The sequence below is a fragment of the Cydia pomonella genome, chromosome 26 (genome assembly GCF_033807575.1).
Source record: "Cydia pomonella isolate Wapato2018A chromosome 26, ilCydPomo1, whole genome shotgun sequence".
In the NCBI taxonomy this organism is placed as follows: domain Eukaryota; kingdom Metazoa; phylum Arthropoda; class Insecta; order Lepidoptera; family Tortricidae; genus Cydia; species Cydia pomonella.
The window spans coordinates 4257765-4274462 of NC_084728.1; the positions used below are offsets into that span (position 1 = coordinate 4257765).

Here is a 16698-nt window from a genome sequence, read left to right on the forward strand (position 1 = left end):
GTTTAGTCTCATTTTGTATTGGATTTAGAAAGAGCGCGCCAAGCGGGACGTTTTGGAAAGTCAAAATCCTATACAAAATGAGACTTAACGCAAACGCGTTCGTCACGTTATGATGTCGATCAAAGTTACACTAGGGGTACTGCCATTAACTTTATATGTCAGTGTCATAAAAATCACAATTTGAAAGTAAGTATTTCAATTTGCAAGTTAGTAGCTATTTTTTCTAAGCCATTATATTTCGTGGATATTACAAAATATATGTCATTGTACAAAAAATATATCATGGTACAAAATCGTATAAAGTTACCTACTTTAAGTGTTATTTTTTTTACAAACTAGTTTGTTTTGCCAGAAAGTTACCATAAATGTATCGAATTTATAGAAATATAATAACAATTTATTTTGACCTTTTAAAAGCAAATTAATAATTGTAGATAACTATGTATAAATATTTAGTGAATTATAATCTAAAGAACTATTTTATACGGATCATTTTAAAATACATAATTTCCAGAATAGGTGATCGGTCTGTAAAAATAAAAATATTTAGTCTGTCAAACAACTTTGTCAGTAGAAAAAGGCGCGAAATTCAAATTTTCTATACGACGATAACCCATCGCGCCATTTTTCAAAAATTTGCCGTTTTTTTCTACTGACGGAATTGGCTTGACAGACTACAGTAAACATGCGACAATACATGAAATAAAAAAATATTTTTGCAAGTTTAGGTAAGGAAAAATAAAACAGAAGAATTTATATCATATAAAATACATATTAATTACTAGTACTAATAAAAAGTATCTGATTTGACTGATCAATCCAATCTCCAATCAAGGAATATTGATCTGTTCCTTCCCTTCGACGCATGGTCTTCGATTTAGTCATTAAATATGTTTTACAATTATTTTAGGTTTATATCAAGTTACCAATAACTATTTAGTTTCAGATTAATGAACATACAATATTATCTGCTTATATTACTGCATACTTTCACTACTTTCAAACACTATCTTATCTAACATCCTTTAATTAAATTTACTATCTAATTTATCTTACAATACTTCGATCTAATCTTACATTCGTACATGCTAGTGTCTATTTTAATAAAATCTAACAACTAACTAATTTTTTATCAAGGAGATATGAGCGATACTACAAATGTTTATATTTACGGAAAAATTAAAAAAAAATCACTGCTTCGGTCAAGACCCGAAATTGTGACTTTTCGAAACACCGGCCCTGACCTACCGAAGCATACCAACGCCATTTTTTTTAAAATTTTTCCTTTGATATAAGAAATCTAACAACAAAGTCTTGATCTAGTCTGCCAAGCTTATTTTGTACAAAAAATCAAACCAATTCGAAAATGCAGGTACGATTTGTCGACCCATACAAATTATTAATTGGGTCGATATTATTTTCGCTGTCTTGTTTTTTGTCCCCAAAAATGTGACGGAGTGGAGCTTTTTGTATGAGATGAGATTTAGTTTTTACAAGCTTTTATTTAACTTGCCCTGTTAGTATGTATGGGACAAATCTTAAAAGTTAAATTTGACCCACTTCCCGGTTTCTGATACAGCTGAAAATTTGCATACATATGTAAGTCGGGTGTAAATGCAATATTATGGTACCATCGAGCTGATCTGATGATAGAGACAGGAGGTAGCCACGGGAACTCTGTGATAAAACAACGCAACCTAATTGTGTTTGGGGTTTTTAGAATTGTCTCGATGACTATTTTCCATGGAAAAAAGTACAGTCAGCGATAAAAGCTTGTACAAAAATGAAATTTTTGCCAAAAACGTATTAATTTTTGTCATGTAAAATATAATTTACAGCTATAAATACATGCAAAAGTACTCGACTTTTTTTTATTTACTTAATAAAAGACAAAAATACACGCGTGACAGAGTGGTCACAAATAAGACAGCGAAAATATTTGTGGCCCAATTTCGTGCCTTTTCCTATTGGCAAAATTGGTTTGCTAGACTATTTATTATATTTATATCGCTTTTATATATATTTACTAACATATTAACCGATTTCAGGGGCAATTCTTACAATAACAACTATGACAGACGGAGATTCGCAGCACGACGAAAACGACATGACTACATGCTGCAAAATTTGATGAGAAAGAGGCATTAATTATTAAATAATATTAAATACAGAAAGACTACAAACAATTTACAGACATGATACAAGTTTTTGTTGGTTTTGACATATGTCCAAAATTTACTTGTCAATCCATTCAATGCCACTTGTTTATCTACGAAATGGATGAAATTGTAAAAAATTGACAAGTTATGAGTACAAAGACTTTCGTTATGCATTATAGAGTCGGTCACTAATACTTTATGGTACAGTCGCCATCAGATATATCGGAGCGGCCAAGGTACTCACAAATATCTGAACATGCCTCTATTGTCAAGGCGCTAGTGTGCGTATTCAGATATTGTGAACACTTCAGCCGCTCCGATATATCTGATGGTGACTGTATCCGAGGGCTTAGTCAAGGTGACAATCGTTGAAAGAAAAGTCCATTCGAAACTAAAATAAAAATGTTTGGAATTTGGAATAATAATGTTTTATCTTTTGGCTCACTGTTTTTCTGTAGCTTACTCTTTTTTGAGTTTCTGTACTCAGAATGTCCTAATATTTAATACAGATAATATATTTTTTAATTATCCTATTTGGAACATTACCTATTACAGCATTTTTTATGTCCACGAGCATTCCAATTTTAATGTTTCTATAATAAATATAATTTAAGAAAAAGTTTTGAGTCTAATAGTGTTTCGAATCATAAAATTTCGACATTACGTTACAACGAATTTTGACATATGACAAAACCATCAAATATACGCTAAGTTATTAGCCAAAAACTCAAAAGACATGACATGAAGCCGAGAACTTCGGCTGATTTTTTTGCCCTTAAAATTATATGTGCAAAATACCATCATAAAGTGTAAATTATAGTAGTAACTGTACATAAAAGAACTACCGTAAGAAGATATCACTTTTTCATATACAGTCTACGTCAAATATAAGAGCTTGAACTGAACTATAATGATATCAAATAAACCGGCGAAACCTGTCCCCAAACTAATTTTTATAAATAAACATACCTAGTTGATATTATTATTTTAAACTAAATGAACTGATGAAAGAAATGTCGTATTTTTTCTTGTTAACTAGACATGTGTCGTTCACGAGTGATTTAAATTAATTATTTTTGATTCAAACACTCACTCTGAAGATTTAACTCACTCAATAACTCATCTATCTCAGTTTTAGTTGTTAGCTTTTTCCCACTCATGATTCGAATGAGCCGGCCGAGCCAAACGAGTGTGACGATGCAAATATGCGAGACTACAGTTTCAGAGCGGTTCAGAAGAATTCGGAGGGTGTCGGAATAACATGGCGGAATCGTATCGCGTGATTCGCCATCTTGTTCGCACTTATGGCTGTGTGTATCTGATTGATTGACATCTCGCTCACAATTCTTTTCGTTGTCTTATTTTAGACCACTCTGTCACGCTTGTATATTTGTATTTTATTATATAAATTAAAAAAGACGAGTGCCATTGCATGTCTTTTTAGCTGTAACATTTAACATGAGAAAAATTAAAAACTAAATTTCATCTCATACTAAAAGCTCCACTCCGTCACATTTATTGGGAACGAAAAATAAAACAACGAAAAAATTTTTTACCCATCTCTCTCTACTCACTCGTGAACAATATAGTCTACAGATCCATTGAGCGAAATGAGTGATATAAACCTCCGCAAGCGAAAGATATGAATCTATTTTTTCAACTCAGTGAAACGATTTTACTTAAACCTTAACAAATACGTATTTTTGACCACTACAGTTTTTATATCGTATATTGTTACCACAACCGCAAATAAAAAAAAATAGTTTTTAGTGCTATGAGACGATTTTAAAAGTTATTATTAATTTGGACGTAAAAAGTTAACAGGGTGCAATTTTTTTTTGCGGAAATGTATTGATTATATTGTCATTACTTTTGACATTTGTGATGTCATGTCAGTAAATGCGACGTTTTGCGTGCTGAAATGAACTATAACAAGTGAGTAAGTGTACGACCTGAGTGGACGCTCGAGTTTGGCGTGCAGCGGGACGGCGTGCGGCTTGCATTTTAAACAAATGCAAACGTATAGGAGCGGCCTTAGTGCACGCTGCTCACATCACTTGTGAGCCCGACGCCACGCTGCACGCCCCGCCGAACGCTACGCTTCGAGCGTCCACTCAGGCCTTACACTTAGTCCTCCTCTGCGCATATGCATATTGTTATAATATGTATGATAAATAAAATACGTATTTTATTTGTAAAACATGAAAGTTAATTTGTTTGGGTCTAAACTAACTTCCCTTAGAATACGCGGTTATATCAAATATAGACACTGCATAAAAGTCCTGTAAAGTAGTTCGTGACAGCTCTTTTATATTTGAGACTGTATAATTGAGAAAATGACAGATGACAGACGCATTACGTTGACACCTAGTCTTTTATAGATTATAAATGAATGGGTTGTTAAATAATGGAAATAGACAAGGATTGAAAGACAGACAAAATATAATTTTAGTTGTAATTAATAAATTTAGGGTAAAATTTAGTTTTCAGTAAAATTTTACCCGACGGACAATTTCTGTACAGAAATACAGTTTTAAGATTTCTTTTTAATATATTACTAACATTCTTTCTAAAGAAAAATAAAATATAAAGACAGTCAACCTCAATAAAAAGTTGCGGTCTAAAAACGCAACATATATAATGTGCATTTGGGTAACTACAACAGCAAGTTTATTATGAAAATAGCTAATACATTTACATTATATCTAAGGACGGGGCTTACGGGCACTAAGCATGGTACTAGGTAGGTCCACTTACGAATTCGAGCCAATGGTGCAGTCTAACGCAACTAGTTGCTACCAATTGCGCGCGTGATACGAACTCATCAACCAATCGCGTTGTGACGATAGACTGCACGATTGCCTCTAATTCGGGTGCATGACACCGCTATACTGGTTCCATTCTTATTGCCCGTAAGGCCCGTCCTTAGATATATGTATGCCATAAGCATTTTGAACTTTAGCAACACTCACGCTACTGCAACGCATTTGGCCTATACTCGAGTAGATGGCGACACCGTTTGATCTGTAACACATATCAGTGAAAGAACATGGGTCCAATAGCCATATGCCTAAGAGTTTTCGTCCTGTGTCGAAAGATGGCAGTAAATTTAGTTGACAATAAAATTTACTTTAACAATACGCTTCTATACTCTTGGGTATTAGATATTAGCAATTTTTATAATTACCTCGCATTCGAAGTTATCCCAATGCACCTAACAATATTAGTTGAGCTATCGCTTAGTGGCGAATTATGCGGCTATGTATTACAACGCGACTTTCTATGGGGGCTGGTAGTCTTTTTTATTTTCTGGTCTTTGGTATACTAAGAATTAAAAAAAATTGTCAACTGCATAAAACTAACAAGTTCTATCGAAAACTTCAAAATTTACTCTGTATCTTTAGGTATTTAAAAAAAGTAAACAATATCTACCCTCCAATAGCTCCTTAAGCCAGTTGAGGGTAGATGAAACATTATATGATCAAATAATGTAGGTTAAAGTCAGGTCGTTCAGTGACAGATCCAGGCGGTTTTGTATTTGGTTGGTTAACCAATAAATATTATAACTACCCGAAAATGTAGAAATTGTTTGTTTACTTTTATTTCAATACCTAAAGATACAGAGTATAGCCTACTCTATTTAAACAAAAATATATTTTTGATTATTTTGGTCAGTGTATAAGTAAAATTGTAAAAAATAAAGTTAATTGTTTATGAATTTAATGTATAAGCCATTATTCTAAGCCATACCTTGCCTTTTCTACCTGTATTTTTAATATTTTTAATGTAAATAATTCATTTGTACTTAGAAAATAAATGGTAATTAAATATATTCTGTATTATTTCATTCCTTCAAGAAAAAACGTACCTGCTCCTATCTTAAATGGCGGCAACGCACTTGCAACCCCTCGGGTGTTGCAGGTGTCCATGGGCGACGGTGATTGCTTACAATCAGGTGATTTGTCTACTCGTTTGCCTCCTAAATCATAAAAATGATAAAAAAGACTCCTACAAACAATAGGGTTGTTTCCATCTACAGATCTCAGGGCAGAATTGTATCCCAATAAATTCTTTTGGATTATAAGAACATGTTAAACTACTTTTAGGGGACCTGTAATGACCATATTTTTGTAAATATTTAATTTAAAATATCTTTTGGCACACGTCACGAGACCAAACTCGAAACGTCATTGAAGATTCTGATGACGTCACAACTCTCGGATTGACACTGTTGACAGTTAGGCGATAAACAACAAATGACAAATGTCAGTTGACAGTTCGTATCTTCTACGTGTGTATGTAGTTATGTGTCAAACCGTAAACTGTGACGTCACACAATTTTCAATGAGCGTTTTGGGCGCGAAAGCATCTGTCAAAATATATTTTGTTAATATAACATATTTAAAGCCGTATTTAGTATAAAAGTTGAATTTTAGGGTAACTTTTAGGGTTTTAGGGGTTTTAGGGTAACGTAATACAAGCGTTTCGAAAAATTGGAAACAACCCTATTAAAATAAAATAATCATAAGGCTGCGTTCAGCGCGTTCCTACCAGAGGTGCGAGAATTCGTAGCGAGGAATGTGTTTTTTAACCTTTTGAACGCCAAGAACACCTAAAGGCGTGGTTACTAGTCGTGCCCGCAGCGCCAAGGCCAAGGTCAAGTACCTCCACCTTACAGAAAACCGCAGCCAAATAACACTAGACCCTACTCATAGTGTTATTCCTGCCGGTGAGTAAGGTTGCCAGAGCTCAACGAGGGTGGGAGGGGGTTAGGGTCGGCAACGTGCATGTAACTCCTCTGGAGTTGCAGGCGTACATAGGATACTGCTTACCATCAGGCGGGCCGTATGCTTGTTTGCCACCGACGTATATAAAAAAAACCGGCCAAGAGCATGTCGGGCCATGCTCAGAGTAGGGTTCCGTAGTTACTCTTCCGTCACAATAAGCTAAACTGGAGCTTAAAGTATGGTAGATTGTTAACCAAGGGATGAACTGTGGGTGTACGTCTTATTACTATGGAGGAGAAACTTTTTGCGATAACTCAAAAACAGCTAAACTGATCATATCCGCTATAGTTTTCATTTAATGTCTTTCTTAAGCTCTACTACCAAGATTTTTTTCATATTTTTTGGACCTATGGTTCAAAAGTTAGAGGGGGGGGACACATTTTTTTTTTCTTTCGGAGCAATTATCTCCGAATATATTCACTTTATCAAGAAATGTTTGTTGAAGACCCCTATTAGTTTTGAAAGACCTTTCCAACGATATCCCACACTGTAGGACTGAAGCAAAAAAAAATTTTCACCCCCACTTCACATGTAGGGGAGGTACCCTAAAAAAAAAAAGATTTTTAGATTTTATTGTACGACTTTGTCGGCTTTATTGATTTATATATCCATGCCAAATTTTAGCTTTCTAGCACTAACGACCACGGAGCAAAGCCTCGGACAGACAGACAGACAGACAGACAGACAAACGGACATGGCGAAACTATAAGGGTTCCTAGTTGACTACGAAACCCTAAGTTTAGTCTTTTCTATGGGAGCGCGGCGGCATGTGTGGGTAATTTTTTTACAGCCTACAGCGTATCGAAATAAATTTTATTGTTAAGTTTGGAGCCCATACATTAAAATTTGGTATACGAAACCTTAATTCAACCACTACAGTCGACGAGTAGAAAAAGTATATTTTTTCAAATATATCCTTTCTAAGTAATCATTTACATATCTATGTACAGCGAAAGTAAACAATGTATTCACAACAAATAGCCATCGATCCGCGACGGAGAAAATATTCATGATCTTACATTGACTGTAAATTGAGCAATATCGCGGGCGAAACCGCGGGCAATATGCTAGCTTAAGTACGGTTGTGTGCGTGGTTGATAAAGATGCGTTTAGATTGGTGTTGGCCAAACGATTAAATGTTATCGGCGACCAGTTTGGCCTAGTGGGTAGTGACCCTGCCTACGAAGCCGATGGTCCCGGGTTCAAATCCTGGTAAGGGCATTTATTCGTGTGATGAGCATAGATATTTGTTCCTGAGTCATGGGTGTTTTCCATGTATTTAAGTATTTTATAAATATGTATATATTATATATATATATCGTTGTCTAAGTACCCTCAACACAAGCCTCATTGAGCTTACTGTGGGACTTAGTCAATTTGTGTAATAATGTCCTATAATATTTATTTCATAGTCATCAAAATATTCCATTTATTGTTTTATATATTAGTCCATTAATTTGTGTATGAAAGTAGCATAATTAAGGGAATAATGTGTGTGTTATGTACTTGTTTTGTGCAATAAAGTATTTACTACAACATTTAAGAAAAAAAACGGTAATAACATGTTTCTTATTTTTTTTTAAATCAAGTCCAAACAAAGGAGTCTCGAAGGAATTGTCGAAAGAGTCATCATTCACGCAAGAGGTATAAATAAATAAATAAATATTATGGAGACACCCTTACACAAATTGACTAAGTCCCTAAGTAACCTCAAGAAGGCTTGTGTTGTGGGTACTCGGACAACGATATATATAATATACAGATACATAGAAAACACCCAAGACTCAGGAACAAATATCTGTGCTCATCACACAAGTAATGCCCTTTTCGTAATTCCAATCTGAGGGCCTACCGCGAACCACGTTCGTCGTGTTGCCTCTCTCTCGCACTTGTAAATTCGTACGTAAGTGTGACAGGGAGGCAACACGTTGAACACGCGTGGTTCGCGGTAGGCCTGACCATCGGCTTCACTACTGGCGGAGGAGCTGTCGAGTAAAATATTTGGAGGTTTATTAGTCCATTTTATTTATATTTTGTAATTTTAATTGTATTCTAATGTGTAGTTTAGTTTTGAATTTGTTAAATAATATATGTATTATTTGTAATTTTGTATTTACCGTGTAAGCGCTTCGGTTATTATTTACTGTAAGCTTATATGTGAAACAAAACGAAATTGAAATATCGAAGCGGCCAAGGAGCGGCAAATACCTGAACACGCCTCTATTGTCAACGCGCTAGAGTGAGTGGTCAGATATTTTTGAGTACCTCCGCCGCTTCGATATATCTGATGGCGACTGTACAAAACTATCTAGAAAATTACGATATCATAAGATTCACAAGCAAACCTCCATTGTGAACGCGCCCCACCAACTGTCCCCACATTCACGCCAGTTGCCCCAAACCACCGCCGCGCGCGCACGCCGCCGCGCACCATACATTCATACATTCCTACATACATACAAAAATAGTGCCGTGAAGTGAACTTTAAAAAAACAATAACACTTGTAAGTTTAGTTTTAAAATATTTTTCCCCGGCGCTGTTCAATATTACGTAAGTGTTTCGTAACTTTTTAAATCGGTAACAGGTTTCGTATTACGGTCAGTTGGTGTTGAGCTGATTTCGATTTTAATGAGAGGTAACAAGGTCGGTTTTTGAATGGTTTGGAGAATGTTTGTAAAATGACAGCATTTGTGTTAACAAGCTCAGGTTTATGACAGAAGTTTTTGCTTTTTATATTAGTTATCAATATTATGAAACGTATTATATTAACTACTAAATCACAAAGTCATTTTTCCAGTTTTGAATTTGAAATTCTCCATTACAGTTTAAAAAATTATTTTATTTTGTCCTTTTAAAGGGACATCGGGACTTAAAAGGTTATAATTAATTTTATGTAATAGACATAAATAACATAGTAAGTTTAATCCGATCGAGAAAGTGAGAAACTATGCGTTATAGCTAGATTTTTTAGGAGTTGCGATTTTAATTAATTATGTAGGTAAAATATGTTGTATTTTTTTTAATGCACATTGTTTCATATTAAAAATTTTATTTGCCACTATAAGGCAACCGATTTGCTTGTATTTGTTTGTATTTATTGGTATTTGTTTGTATTTTTAACCTACTTTGCACCGACTCGAGTATTACAAAGTGAGGAACTGACATTATACTTAGTCTTAGTGACGAAATTACCACACATTGTCATTGCAAATGTCATCAAGCGTAAGCTTGGCCCTTATTAAATCTCATTCTAATATCTTATACCTTTAAACGAGCAATTCTTGTATATATATTTCTGTGATCTCGGAAACGACTCTAACGATTTCGCTGAAATTTGGTATATGGGGGTTTTTGGGAGTATACAATCGATCTAGATTAGTCTTATGTTTGGGAAAACGCGTGTTTTCGAGTTTTCATGCGTTTTTCTTTCGACGCAGAATATGGTCGCTAATTTCGTGTCGCCAGCCACTGTCCGTCTGGTCCAGTGGGTTAAGACGCGGACGGCTAGAAACGAGTGTAACGGGTTCGAATCTCGCCCTGTGATTAACTTTTGTTATTTTTTTATATATTCAAGTTTATATATTTTTTTTTAATTTTTATTGTTTTAGACAAGTTTAATTTAGTAAAAAAAATTAGTTAAGATTATCACCTATACACCACCGTATTACAATAAATAGTTATAACCGAGCAAAGCTCGGTCGCCCAGGTACTGATACTGATTTGATACTGATCTCTGTCAGATCAGTGTCAAAGGTGACGTTTTTGAATTTGAAACAATGTATTTTGACACCCCTATACTGTGTTAATGCAAATAAATTATTCCTGATTTCTGATTTCAATAGTTTGCCGTACTTTCCTGTAAGTTGTTTCCTGTAACAAGAGCAAATAATTAAAACATATATTGTACTCTTCAAACAAAAACACTTATGTTCATGTTCAATAACTTTTAAAAATTATGATGACGATGATGCAATACATTGCGTCGTAGAATAAACTTTAAAGTGTTTTTTTATACCACGACGCCTATGGACGCCTGAAACTCCAGAGGTGCTACATGCGCGTTGCCGACCCTTTAAAAATCTGTACACTCCTTTTTTGAAGAACCTCATACTGTAGACCCTCGGGAAAACCTCGGCAGGTAGCTCATTCCACAACCGGAACGTGCGCGGGAGGAAGTTCCTCTTAAACCGCACAGTGCGTGACCATTTAGGTTCTAGGGTGTGAGGATGAACACCCTGCCGACGGCGGGCGGTGCGGTGATAGAAAGTGGCCGTTGGCATCATGTCAAACAATTCTTCAGAGCACAGTCCATTGTACAAGCGGTAGAAAACACATAAGGAGGCAAAGTCCTTCCTTAGACTTAAAGGTTCAATACCGCTTGTGAGTTTGGGATCGTCGACGATTCGTACAGCACGTCTTTGGACTGAGTCGAAGGGCCCAAGCTGGACTGCCAAGAGATTGTAAGTTCTCGGCCTCAGGAGAGTTTTAGGCACAAATGGGATGGCGATCTGAACAATTCGTGCAACTAGATTTGGACAGTCAGCGTCACCACGTAAGACGCTGCACGTTATACGGAGGAGGCTAGAATTGAGCCTTACCTCAAGGGAATTCAACCCACGCGTAATACGAAATACTGATTATCAAATGTCACTTACGGTTATTATGTGTATAACAGTATCAATGACGAACAAAGTGAAACATTTTAAAAAGAAACCTTTTGGTCGCGAATGGAATTTTAATGCTGTTACTTAATGATTTAGCGTAATATTTTAATCGGTACCGAGCTTGTCATTATCAACCTTATTTCGTATACATTAGGGCTGTTATTGCATTGATAACTAATTATATAATTAAGTTAGCATTGTAAGCGAATCATTAGATTTTATTTGAAATGGTAATTTTAATGGAATTCTTATGAGAGATGCTTTGATAGTGTTTTTAGTAGCTTGAAGTTCGTCGTTAACAAACTTACTGTATCTTATACCTTTAAACGAGCAATTCTTGTATATATATATATATATATATATATATATATATATATATATATATATATATATATAACGATTTCGCTGTATAGATGAATTACCCATTTTTTTTCCCCAATCGTTTTATTCCTATTCGCCTTTTTCCCCATATTGTTTAATTTCCAGACGTCATTATCACCAGCATATAATTTCTCACACTTTTTTTATTTCCTGTCATATTTTTCGCTGTAAGCAATGTTTTACCAATCCGTATCATTCACATACATTCAAATTACCTGTACAATATATTCCCCATATTCTTTTTTCGCCACGGGTTTCAATTTCTGCACATTATTTTCCCTAGACGCAACATGATCCTGACGATCCCCCTGGGATTCCTTCGCTTGGTTCCGTCATAATCATTAATTTTCACTTTATTTAATACAAATATTAATTTTAACATGCAACGTTTCAATGACATTGACGTTCTCCGTATAAAAGTCGTGTTTTGAAGAACTCGTTACCTGTACCCCTAGTGTAAATTCAGTCGATAGCGAAACGTGACGTACGCGTTTGCGTTAAGTCTCATTTTGTATGGGTTTTTGAACAGCGCGCCAAGCGGGACGTTTTGGAAAGTCAAAAATCTCATACAAAATGACACTTAACGCAAACGCGTACGTCACGTTTCGCTGTCACACTAGGGGTACTGTTTATCTAAAGAGGTTTAAATCCAGTAGGTACTTTAATGCTGTTAGATATTATCGCCTATCTGTTTATAGGTACTTAGCCAGTTAGTTTCTTCTGGTGACTCCACCCTCTTAGATTCCATCCTAAATCTCGGTAAAGTTGCGTCTAGGGAAACTAATATGCAGAAACCCGTGGCGAAAAAAGAATATGGGGAATATATTGTGCAGGTAATTTGAATGTATGTGAACGATAAGGATTGGTAAAACATTGCTTACAGCGAAAAATATGACAGGAAATAAAAAAAGTGTGAGAAATTATATGCTGGTGATAATGACGTCTGGAAATTAAACAATATGGGAAAAAGGCGAATAGGAATATAACGATTGGGGAAAAAAATATTGGGTAATTCATCTATACAGTCTGTTGAGATATGTAAGACATGTTACAAAGAAAGAGTCATACACGTATATTTGTTACTGACACGATACTTACATACATAAGACATCAACGCGTTCATGTTCAAGTTGATAAGGATGTTTTCAGAAAATAGTGTGCGATTAGCGTGAGTTGTTAAGAAAATTTAATCAACAGGGCCCGTACATTTCATGCCGTTGACGCAAAAATGACGTATTTTAACTTACATGGAGTTTACAACACTACAAATTTAGTTATCTTAATTGACGCGTAGAGAAATAAATACTTTTTACGCCAATATACTGTTGGAAATAAAAAATACGTATTATTTAAAAAAACTAATAATCTATTATTTAATTGAGTGACCATACGATGAAAGTCAGTTAGACGTATCTGTACGGATTGTCAAGTATATGTATCAGTTAACTATGGAGGTTGACAAATGATTAATTATTACGAAAATACTAATTGGAATAATACTCTATGTAGCGTGTGCACTATAGCATTTAATTTCATTTTTTGCTTGTATATATTGGATATACGCAGAACTAGATGTAGAAATTTTTCACTATAAAAAAAAATTACAAAAAAAAATTAAGAAATAATACTACATCAAGCCCTAGACAGAAAAATAATCATATTTACCAAAAAATAATAACTGTAGCAAAAACATAAACGAAGAAAAACGCGCACAAAGTTTGTATGGAAAGAGCTTGCCCTACCGTTCGCCTTAATATAGACAATTAATTAAGCATAAAATTTTTAAGGGAATCAACATTTTGTCTTTTTTACATTGGAATGGAATATAGCTTATAGTCAATGAATTGTACACCAAAACCAATTTTTTATTGAAACCTAATGCTTAATTATCATCACAAAACTAACAGTGATTAACTTTTCTTAACAACTCACGCTAATTGGCTACATTATTCTCTGAAAACTCCCATAAACATGTTTAGAACCCAACGTTCCAAATATATATTCATAAATATATTTGTGAACTCGACTATAAACAGTGGGTAAATCGAATACGGGCGATTAATTCAACAACATGAGCTTTTTCTTAAAAAAATTGAATACCTAATACTCACAGATACTGGTGTCTTTGGGTTCTTTCAACTTAAAATCACTATCATGTTCAATCCTGACGCAAAAATGTCCCAAAAATTTGTATACAAATTGAACGAATATTTAAAGTTTAAACCACCGTTACACACTGACAGTGTGACACTGTATAAGTAGTTCTATAAATATGCATAATAAAATTATTTTTTGTTGTTATGCGCGTTCACAGACAATATAAGCTATAATAATTAATAAATAAAAAAATATTATAGGACATAAGTATACAAGGACATTAGTCCTACAGTAAGCTAAACAAGGCTTGTGTTAATCAACAAATATATTATATGAATACATAGAAAACACCCATGACTCAGGAACAAATATCGATGTTCATCACACAAATAATTACTGGGATTTGAACCTAGGACCATCGGCTTCATAGGCAGGGTCACTATCCACAAGGCCAGATCGGTCGTCAGCTATAAGGTAATTGCCGCCTTTTGCTACTGACAAGATTTGCTTGACCAAGTATAATTTGAAACGAAAACGTAAACCAAGTTGAAAACAAACCTGCGCTTGGCAGCCGCTTGAAGCGTAACCTAATTTGATACGGCCGACCTCAGTTCCCTATTGCGCAAGCCTATAGCTATACTAGCTACTTCATTAAAAATAAAATATAGTTGCTCCACCAGCTGTTCTGAGTTCTAAGTAGTGATAAGTTAGTACATTTTCTGAAACTTGCAATGAAATTTTGACATGACTTGCTTCAAATTAGGTCCGGAAATACTACGTATCTGGTGCGATGAGTGAAGATGATATGTAAAGGAATTTCATACAGCCTTACACACCTAGGTCTGTAAAGCAACCTTCTTATGTTTTTAAACGACAATTTGTGACACAACATCTTGGCATTCAACCATCAAATAGTAGTAGATTCGTTGTTTTTAGCTGTGTAAACGAATAAAGCGATTTGTTTTATTAGTATAAAAAAACTTTTTTTTTGTTTAATTTCGTTGAAAGTTTAAGAAAAGCACTATACAAATCTCGGCGAGAAACGGGGTTGCCGGCCGCGTACCCCTATCGGGCCTCGGCCTCCCTAAAAAATTGGCGAAAAATTCTCAGAAATCTAGATTTTGTGCTCGATATTTTTCTCCTTAAAAACTTAATAATCGTAACGAAATTTTGCGAAAGGGATGAAAAAAAAATCTGCGTGTAACCGTTTCAGGTTTTGTGTTAATTGTTATCGATTTGTATGGTAGACGTCTGTTTACGGTGCATTTATTTGGCCGTTTTTTGCGCTTTTTAAAGTAACCTAGTTCTTACTACTACTGGCCATAGCGTCTATTTCAGACGATCTATAGTGCAATGTCCGCAAAACATCTTTTTTGGTGACTGAAAAGACCGATGCGAGAGCGGCATACTCTGCCACAGAGCTGGCAAGGGAAATTCGCGACGGACTGTGACGTTTCGTTACGGTGCCTTTTTCCCCTTTTGTCTGCTAGTGCCGCAAACCAGGCCTCGTCGCAGATCTTGCGACCATCTCCAACGCACTTGCGCAACTCCGTTCGCTTCTCCGCAAGCTTCTCCCAGTTTCGGTGGTCGATCTTAAAATCTGCCATATCCGTCTTGGCGCAGTCTTTAAAGCGAAGCAATGGCCTCCCAACATCTCTTTTTGCATTCGCTACCGCACCTAGAAGAACACGGCGTGGCAGTCGAAAAGGTTCCATCCTGTACACATGCCCCAGTTCTTATAAAACAAATAATAATAATTCAGCCTATATACGTCCCACTGCCTCGCACTGGAGGCCTCTTTTTATAAACCAAAAATATGAAAAAATGTAAACGCACAGACAGCTACAGGTAATATTGAACTCATAAAAAAACAGAAGGCAGAGAGGAAAACGTCGAAAACATTTGTATGGAAAAATTACTACTAATGTTTCCTCTTAATTGGTCTCCAACTCATAGTTATTTTCTCTAAAACTTCACGAATCAATCAGTTTAGGATATTTAGCTTATTCGTTGTCTATTAATCGACAAGTCGTTAATACGTCATTATACTTCGATTATTATCGATTTCCTGTACATGTAACAATGAGAAATGAACGCTGTTGTTTTAATAGGAAACTTTAGTATTATAACTTGTGGAGTTATAAATAATAGTTTTTGATCTTACATAATGATAAGGAGCATTAATATAATGGGCCGTTTTTTATTTTGATGCCGATTTGTTTCGTTGGATTTGGATAAAATTTGGGTGGTTAATATAATCAGGCGTTACTTTGCGGAAATCCATATTAATTAAAACAAAAAATATTACTTTGCTTATCCGCAAAAATATAACGTGCTAGTCAATTAGTGCCAACCCGTTATACTTGCGTATTTTTACATGCAATTAATGTTATCCATATATATAAATAATAATAATTTTCGGTCGTGGGTTGTTATATTTATTTGCGTATTTATTTTTGCGGTGGGAGGGTGGGAACATTAATTGCATGTAAAAATACGCAAGTAAGTATAACGGGTTAGCACTGATTGACTAGCACGTTATCTTTTTGCGGATAAGCAAAGTAATATTTTTAGTTTTAATTAAAATTTGGGTCGTTTGAATAGGGAGC

The 16698-nt window shown here is 35.0% G+C and overlaps 1 protein-coding gene across 2 annotated transcripts in view; it reads left to right on the forward strand.

The window, feature by feature from the left end:
- Window positions 1–9385: 9385 nt before the first annotated feature.
- The window catches only part of LOC133532003 (cell surface glycoprotein 1-like), a 93788-nt gene continuing 86475 nt past the window's right edge, over window positions 9386–16698 (forward strand). The window contains exon 1 of one of the 2 annotated variants that reach the window (XM_061870478.1): window positions 9386–9450. The gene's annotated coding sequence lies outside the window, so the exon portion shown is untranslated. Of the gene's footprint in view, window positions 9498–16698 lie in introns of both variants that reach the window. The other variant, XM_061870476.1, reaches the window with a different exon arrangement.